Raw genomic sequence first — 9,314 nt, 5'->3', positions numbered from 1 at the left:
AATGTAACCCACCTCACTATTCTTTTGACATTGTTTCTGTAAGTGCTGACCCTGACTAATATGTAGCTTGCTGATGAACAACATCTTTATATAAGAATCCTAGGAACTAGCTTCAAAGGATACAGACTCCAACCTTTAGGCTCTGGGAGATTTGCTGGCCTTCATCAATGGAGCTAGGATGACTAAACCAGGATGATACATACCAGACCATCACTTGCCTTATCAGAATGGACTGGCTAGTCTGCATGCAGAGTATCCCTGCCCTGGATCTCTTTGTTCTGTTCCTCTGCCCTGGATCTCTTTGTTCTGTTCCTCTCTCCCTCCTTATAAAAACCTCTGCCTGCACTGAGAGGTGGAGATGGGCTTTGAGACATGAGTCCCCCATCTTCTAGGCAGCCAAAATCTGCAAATAAACCACATTCCTTTATATCAGCACCTGTCTCTCAAGTATTGGCTTTCGTAGTGGCAGGCAGCCAGACCTACATTCAGTTACAAGGTGACTTAGGTTGGGGCTGGTCACCAGGAAGACCAAGTAATTTGAGGATTGGAACTTCCAGCCCCACCCACCAGTCTCTGGGAAGGGGCAGGAGGTGGAGGGACTGCAGATTAAGCTTTATAAAGACTCTTAAATAGTGAGATTTGATGAGCTTCTGGGTTAATGTATCAATATACCTGGAAGGTGGTGTACCCCAATTCCATGGGTACAGGAACTCCTGTGCTTGGGACCCTTCCAAACCTCACTCTGTATACCCCTCCATCTGGCCGTTCATCTGTATTCTTGATAATAAACTGGTAAATGTAAGTAAATGTTTTCCTAGGCTTTGTTAGCCATCCTAGCAAACTATCAAACCCAAGAAAAAGGTTGTAGGAATTCTGATTTTAGTCAGTCATTTGGAAGTACAGGTGACAACTTGGACTTCTGGTTGGTGTCTGAAGCAGAGGCACTCCGTGAAACTGAGTCCTTTACCTTTGGGATTTGATGCAATATCCAGGTAGACACAGTCAGAATTGAGTTAAATTTGTGGGACACCCACTCTGTCCATTGAGAACAGGAGAATTGTTTGGTGGTGTTGGATGACACTTGAGAATATGCTCAATCTTTATAAAAGCTACTAATTATAGTAATTATTATTTGCAATTACTGTATTTATTCACAAGCTCTTTTAGTAAGTGTTGATTGTTCATCTCCATTATTAAAATATAAGCTGCATGGGAGAGAGATCCTTCCTGGTTTATTGACATAGTCTTAGAACCAAGAACACTGCCTGCCAAGGAAGGGAGGGAGGGAAGAAGGGACAAAAGGAGGAGGAAGCACAGAATGAAGAGTGATTGAGTTTCTTAGGCAAAAGAGGAAACGCCAAAAGTTTCCTCCAGCACGATACAGAAGAGTCTAGACAAGACTGAGGAAGTTAAGTGTGAAAACGGAGTGAAGGGCTTTGAGGACCCAGGCCCGGACGCTCGATTTAAGCTACATTTACCTAAATCTTTGAATGACAGAGCAGGGAAATTATGTGCCCTCTATCACAGTAAGTATGTTCCCGGCCCCCACTCCACCAATTACACCCAAGTCCATACCTACTCACCCCTCTGGTTTTACTTTTCTCCATTTCTTCCAGGTGATGTGCTCCACGGCACTTACTGCTCCGACAGCTGTCCGCACACCAGTGGCCCGTCAGCTCGCGTGCGAACAACAGACCGCACTCCCGTGTGCTGCACAGTATCCGACTGCAGTTCCTGAGCTGGGCACTGAGTAAATGCTAAATGAAGGTTGAGGAACGGAAGGTCAGAGATTAAAGTACTTTCCCAAGTCATAACAGCTGTGGGGATTTGAACTTTTATTTTTAAAGCTATACTCTTCTCTACATGGCTACCAGTTTTGTGCACTAAATTTTAAATATTCACCCTTTCACATTTTCATCAGCTCTCCATCTCCAATGGGCTCATTACTACCACCTGTTTTTAGTCCTGTCGTATGAAAGAATAGTACTAGGGAAATCATGTAAAAACAGAATTTGCATTATTTGGAATTCTCTTACTCTTTTTCATACTTTGATTCAAGATGCGAGATATTAGGGCGAAACTGAAGTTGTTACCCAGATTTCTCTGACAAACTGTTTCTGGCTTTGTTGCTTTACTGTTTATGTTAGATTGTATTGTTTTTCAAAATGTTTACCCCCCTTTCCTGTGGGAGTTATACTTTCCCACCCTACTGAGGTCAGACTTGGCCAGAGACCTGTCTTGGCCCGTGAAACCTGAACAGTCATGTGTCATACTTCTAAGCAGAAGCACAGAGTCATGGTGTGGTTCTGCCATTTTCTTTTCCCTCTTCCACAAAACCAGCAAAGTCCCAGACAGGAGTTGTTCTGTCAGCTGGGGTCTGAAGTAAAGAAGCCTTGGAGCAGAGCCATGGATGACCCATTAATGATACATGATGTGAGTTGCTATAAACCACTGAGATGTATGTCTGTTGCCGTGGCATCACTCAGTCTACGCTTACTGATAATCCTTTTATAATTCATCTTACTCGTAGTCAGCAAACACGAATTTTGTCAATTGTCCCTTGTCTCCTGTCTCAAAGCTTTTTACTGTTAAACAATGGGGTAGAAAAACAACTTGGCACCCATGACTTTCAACAGTATCAGTTAATCGGGTGTTTTCCCTTTGTTGATGGCAATGGGTGCTGTGATTCAGAGGAAGGATTTGAGATTCAGATTCAAAATCTTGCATTTAAAATATGGTGTGACTTTGAGCTTTCATGTCCTCATCTCCAGAGTATGAAGGCTTCCAGCACACTATTAACATGCAGTAAGTCCTTAATAGATGCTGGATATTCTTGAAGGTTGAGGTATCTTTAACTCTAGAAACTTCAACTTTTCATTTGGCTCATTCTATTATTAAATTAAATTTTTCTCAGTTCAAAAATTTACCTCTTTCAAGAAAACTTCCTTGGTTTGTATGAACATTTGAAACTTACCTTGTCCTCCACTATCCATTAAGCCCTCTCAGGCTGTTTGTACAGCACTGACATATTTATTCTCATGCAATAGTAGGAGTTTGATAGAAATTTGTTGAATTAAGTGAAATTTATATTTTATATATCCATGTGAATATTATGCACATATGCATCAGGTAAAACTATGAGTCAATGAGACTCTCATGGAAATGAATTATTGTGTAGCATTTGATTTATTGAAAAGAATTTGTATAATGTTTATTTAAAAACACCTGTGAACTCAGCACCCAACTTCACCAGCACATTCCCAATACCATCAGGCTTTGCGTCTGCTCCTGGCCCACCCCATCCTTCTGGCCCTTCCCCAGAGATAACCACTATCTTGGGTTTCATATTTATTATTGAAATACTCTGTCAAGGCCAGACATTACATAAGCAATGAGGATTCACCACTTCAAAGTAATCATCTTAGCACTGGTTGGTGTCGCTAGTGGATTGAGTACTGGCCTGCGAACCAAGGGGTTGCCTGTTCGATTCCCAGTTAGGGCACGAGCCTCGGTTGTGTGCCTGGTTACGGGTGGGGGGTGTACGCGAAGCAACCACACATTGATATTTCTTTCTTTCTCTCACTCCCTTCCCCTCTCTCTAAAAATGAACAAATAAAACCTTTTTTCAAAAAGTAATCATCTTATACTGCTTAAAACATTTTGGTTGCCTTTTATAGAATTACCTTAGGATCCTTAGACATGTTCTTTGAATGTTCTCACAAAGATTTACTTTTTCAAAACAGTCTAAGGCACTAACAATACTTGTTACCATTTATTAAATATTTATGTGTCAGGCACTGTCCTATGCCCCCTGAATTCATAGTTTCCTTAGTCCTCACTTTCTGAGTCCATTTTACATCTAAGACAATTGTTACAGAGCAAGGGGGCCAGGGGGTGGTTCCTTCACGATAAATTATTACAGAAAGGATTCCCCCTTTCTGTCTCTGGACGTTCCTTCCCCCACGCCCACCTGCTAGGTTCGCAATGCCCGCCGCCAGAGGAAAGACGTCTCTCAATGCCAGAGACTGGTGAAAAGGAAAGGAATTGTTTATTTAAAAGTTACAAAAACTTAGAGTAATGGCCTAATGTCTTCAATAAGATACTAAAGTCCTCTAGAATACCCACAGATGCACAGTCCTTCCCTCTCCCTGTGCCCAGTCCTGGGTACCGTGTCTCAGGAAAAGATGTAGAAGTCCGTGATTCAGGCTCCCAGCACCATCAGCTGTGTGGCTGCTGCAATCTCCAGTTAATCCAAAGCCATGTGGCACCTTCTCACGGCCCACCAGCAAGAGTCCTTTCTCCCCTTTTCTTCCCAGCAAAGTCTCTCCTGCTGCCTAAGCCGCGTGGCAAGAAGAAGCACTCCAAAACCTCGTGGTCCTCTCTACTCTCCTTCAGAACCGCGTGATCCTTTTCCCCACTTCAGAACCACATGGACCTCTATCTATCTACTTGCTTCAGAGCCTCGTGGTTCTCCCATTTACTTCAGAGCTGCGTGGTCTACTCCCTATTTACTTTGGAGCCGCGTGGTTTCTTCTTCTCCCCCAAAACCTTGTGGTCCTCCCTACTCTTTGAAGCCGCGTGGTCTCCTCCTTTTCTATGGCTGCCGGGCCTAGGTTTAAATCCCAGTACCCATCTTCCTTTGCAGCCCCATTTCTGACTCCTCCTACAGTCAGCTACACCTGCCAGCATCCCCGTATTCTTCCAGCTTTACTGGGCTGCCATAGTAAGTCTGGGCAGGTGTGGCCCCATGGCATGGAGCCAATCATCTCCAAGCTCTCATGCAGGCCCTGTAACCAGGGGGAGTTGCTTCCCAGTCCCACCTTGGGTGGAAGTCACTCCCATCTCCCTGGCTCAAAGCAGGGCCACAGCTATTTAACATATCCATGAAACCAGTTAAAGGTTATAGATATGTTAAATGACCATGCCAGGGGTTAGCTGCAAAGCTTTTGCTGTACAAAACAGCTCTGAATGGCCCTGTTCCATGTGTCCCATCCCCCCTGGCTCAGGCCTGTGGGGGTGAAGACATCCTACATACATTTTTCTAATATTTCCTGGATACCCTGAGTCCTGGACCCCATTACAAATCCCTTCTTGGGGCCCTCCTCTTGGCTGCACCCTGCTTCACAATGAGACTCAGCAAGGTAAATAGCTCATCCCAAATCACCTGGCCAGTAAGAAGCACAGCTGGGCAAATCCTTCACTGTGAAACCCCAAAACCCCATCCTAATTACTGAATATGACCCTACTGACATGCAAAAGCCATCTTGTGAATTAGGTGAAAGGTGGGGTATAGGAGACCATTCTGCATGGCGTGGGCCCAGCTCCCAGTTGGAAAGGCCAGTGGAAAGCGAGGTCCAGCACACAGGACCCACGCCCACGGATAGGTTCTCCCGTGGGGAATCAGGCCTGCATTGTACCTAGGCCGCTTTGAGACTTGCTTTTTGCTAAAACTCCCTCCCTCACCCTGAATTGAGGCAGCAAATGTTTACTGCATATCTTTAAAGTAACTTCCTAAAATCTATGCTAAACTTTCCAAGGACTATGCTAAACTTTCCAAGGAGGAGTGTAACCAGTTCAACCACTTTTGCCTTTACATCTGCAAATTTCCTTACTTTTTGATGTAATTAGCAACATCCTCTCTGTTTTCTGTGAAAGGTAACCACCTAAAGCAAATCTATGCATAGTAAATGAGGACCATTCTCAGTGTAATGTGCCCAGAAAAGTAATAAAAGCCTGTCAAGGCCAGGGTCAGGGCACTCTTCTCTTGAGAGAGTGGCTGAGGCGCTTGGAGGTGCTCTCCCCTTGGGAGAGTGGCCGTGCCATCCCTTTTCCTCCACAGGACTCGGTAGTCTGTGTGAATTTGTCTCGTTGCAGACACTGCGGGCCAATGTCCACATCAGCGGGGGATAATCAGGATAGGAAATACCATCTATGATTAAGAACAAAAGCAAGACTCCACTACGAATAGTGAAACTGATTTTCCTCAGTTGTCCTGGCTCTGAAAAGGTCCACAAGCCGGGTTCAGGGTTTGAGAAATGGTCCTAAGTGACTGCCTGGAAGGGCTCAGCATGATTGGAAGTGTTACATCAGCGTGGTTAAAATTATAATATCATCTATACAGACCTGTCCCATCACGTTGAGAGGGGACTCAAGAGTTGGAAAATTTTAGTTTAAGATAAATAGTTAATAAGCCTAGTAGGTAATGCATATATTAAAGCTATTGTTTCAGGAATTGTGGGCAGGGCCTACCCTGACTCCCTGGAGAGACTCCTGGGGCACAGCTGGAGACATCTGAGCCATTATGTCCCGAGGAGAGACTGACAAACACCCGTCTGGGGGACAGCTAACGCCCAGGGCGAGAACGCTGCAGTTTTTAAATCTTATTTCCCCTGAATTTCAAAACCCCTGACCCACTTCGTTCTCTGTTATAAAAAGGCTGGCTTAAAGGAAATGTAACATGGTCTGTAAGGGTACAATACCTACCGTCTTCTCAGATTGCCAGCTTTCTGAGTTAAAGTGCCCGTAAAGATTCAGTCCTTGTCCCTGCTTATCGGGTCTGAGTGGCGACAGGCAGCATGAACGCTGGGTTTTCCAGTTTCAGTTTTTTGTGAATGTAAACAGTGATTCAAGGGAGGAAGATCGTTTTTTCAACCAATGGTGCTGGGGAAATTTGACACCCACAAGTCAAAAAAAAATGAACATTCACTTAACATCACACCTTGAAAATTAATTAAAAATGGATCACAGACCTTAAAAATATAAGTGTAAAGTTATAAAACTTTGAGGGGAAAAAAAAATATCTTTGGGACCTAGGGCTAGGAGAATAGTTCTTAGACTTGACACTGAAAACAGGATTCATAAAAGGAAAACTTGACCTAATTGAAATGAAAAGCTTTTTTATCTGTGAAATATCTTTTTAAGAGGATAAAAAGACAGGCTACAGAGTGGGAGAAAATATTAGCACACCCCATATCTGATAAAGGACTTGTAACTGGAATATACCTTTATTCCAGTTAGTGTTGAATAGAACTTTCAACACTCGACCTTAAAAAGCACTCAATCCAGTTTAAAAGTGGTCAAAAGACAAGAATAGAGACATGATGTGACTTCATAGAAGAGGGCACAGAGACGGCAGATAAGCACAGGAAAAGATGTTCAACACCATTTGCCATTAGGGAAACTCAGACTAAAGCCACAATAAGCTATCTCTATACACCTATTACAATGACTAAAATAAAAAATAGTCACAACACCGAATGCTAGTGAGAATGGAAAAACTGGATCCCTCACACATTGCCGGGAGGAATGTAAGCTGATTCATCCTCTCCGGAAAACAGTTTGACAGTTTCTTACAAAATCAAACATACAACTGTTACTGACTGAGACCTGGTTCTTGCTGATGCTGTTAAGGAATTACACATCAGCAAATCTACTAGCGTGCAAGTAGGGTTTATTGGTGATATGTTGAGGTGGGGGATGGGGAGGCAAAGGTTCAGGGCAAAGCAGGGCAAGGGTGGTGAAAGTAAGGGTGGTCAAAGGCTGGGAAGGCAAGCAGTCACCTGGTCCTTTGTTCTGAGGAGTTACATAGTTGGCGGGATGGGGGTGAAGAAGTTACATATTGATCAACAGGTAAAGGTGGTGCCAGATTTGGGGGCTGATGAATACCCAAAGGTGTTTCTGGGCTTCTTCCTTTGGGCACTGTGCGGGGAGGGTGTGAATACCCAGAGGTGTTAATGGGCTATTTCCCTTGTGTTTAGGCTCCTGTATTAAGTTCTTTGTTAGATTGCAATGGTGAGGGCCCAGCCTTTATTTCCAACACAACTACCACACCACCCAACAGCTGAACTCTGGGCATCTGTCCCAGACAAATGAAGACATGTTCACACAGGAACATGCATGCGGTACTCACAGCAGCTTTACTTGACCTCAAATTGGAGTAAAAGGTATTTTAAACTAGAGAAAATTATTTTTAGCCATATTCATCAGTGCTTGCCCCCTACACACATAACAAATTAAAATCAGTAGCTAAAAATGCCTTTTATGAAATTCCTGCTTTGTAGACGATGCAAATTAGTGGATGATCAGAAAAAGGTTTGTATCATAAGAAAGAAAGATTTTTATTTAACTTATTAATATTCAAAGAGGATTTCCTAACACTTAGAATGATGTTTGAGAGATAGAAGTAGAGAGAACGTCCTCTGGTTGAAACGCAGAGGCTCTGCTGACCCTGGCTGAAAGGAGCACACTTCCTCCCTGACGACATCCTCTTATCACCAGATGGACCATCAGAAATTACCATGGGGCTTTATTTCTTGCCTTTCTTGTTAGAAAAATTCATAAACTTCAAATTTTACTTATGTTCATGTTAAACTATCATATTTGCATAATGTCAAAATATTGTTTGAAATCTTACATGCATTTATTTTAGTTAATTTCAATCTCAGAGACCCATGGGTACTAAGATGAACTGAAACCTATTTTCCATCTGGCAACCATGGCCCAATTTGTCCGTAACCTCGCAGAGAAGGCCCCAGTGCTGGTAAATGCTGCTGTGACTTACTCAAAACCTCGACTGGCCACATTTTGGCACTATGCCAAGGTTGAGCTGATTCCTCCAGCCCCTGCTGAGATCCCAACAGCTATTCAGAGCTTGAAAAAACCAGTCAATAGTGCTCAAACTGGTGGCTTCCAACAGCTCACAGTTAAGGAAGCTGTGCTGAATGGTTTGGTGGCCACTGAGGTGTGGATGTGGTTTTACGTCGGCGAGATCGTGGGCAAGCGTGGCATCATTGGCTACAATGTTTGAAGATCAGTCTTTAACATCTATTTCTTTTTGGTTTATTATTTGAATGTTCTTGGATCATGAATGATCAGAATAGTATTTGAATAAAAAAAGATTTCAAAATCAGTGTTTTCTATATCAAACACTGCATGGAAAGGTCACAATTTCTCTTGATATTAGGTTGGATTGTCTTTTGCTTTAATAACGTTAATACAGCTCTAAATGCATGTCTTTGCTTAGCCTGAAAATGGAAAGCATACATGTGAATATACCAATCTGGTATATATATTTATGAGGAAAACATTTTAATTTAAAGGTCGGAAATATGGTATTTCCAAAAAAGTAAGAAAGGGCCTTGAGAAAACTAGAACTTGCTGCTGTAGAAATAGTAATACCATGTATTAGAGTTACATCATGTCAGTAGTTAAAGAACAAAATTGGAATGGTTTCTCTTTGCTAAAATCAGAGAAAGATCTTTCTGATAACACCTATGTCTGATGTAAATGTTGGGATATTTGGTGGTATTCCAAAT

General features: G+C 42.8%; 1 pseudogene across 1 annotated transcript; it reads left to right on the top strand.

Annotated features, from left to right (window-relative positions):
* Positions 1-8,484: 8,484 nt before the first annotated feature.
* Positions 8,485-8,908, top strand: LOC112315235 (ATP synthase subunit g, mitochondrial pseudogene; annotated as a pseudogene). The gene has a single exon (XR_011651289.1). The product of XR_011651289.1 is annotated as an ATP synthase subunit g, mitochondrial pseudogene (transcript).
* The last annotated feature ends 406 nt before the right edge of the window (positions 8,909-9,314 follow it).

This window comes from Desmodus rotundus, chromosome 5 (assembly GCF_022682495.2).
Source record: "Desmodus rotundus isolate HL8 chromosome 5, HLdesRot8A.1, whole genome shotgun sequence".
Taxonomy (NCBI): Eukaryota; Metazoa; Chordata; class Mammalia; order Chiroptera; family Phyllostomidae; genus Desmodus; species Desmodus rotundus.
The sequence above is the reverse complement of the archived record's forward strand: the minus strand, read 5'-3'. Positions and strand labels throughout refer to the sequence as shown.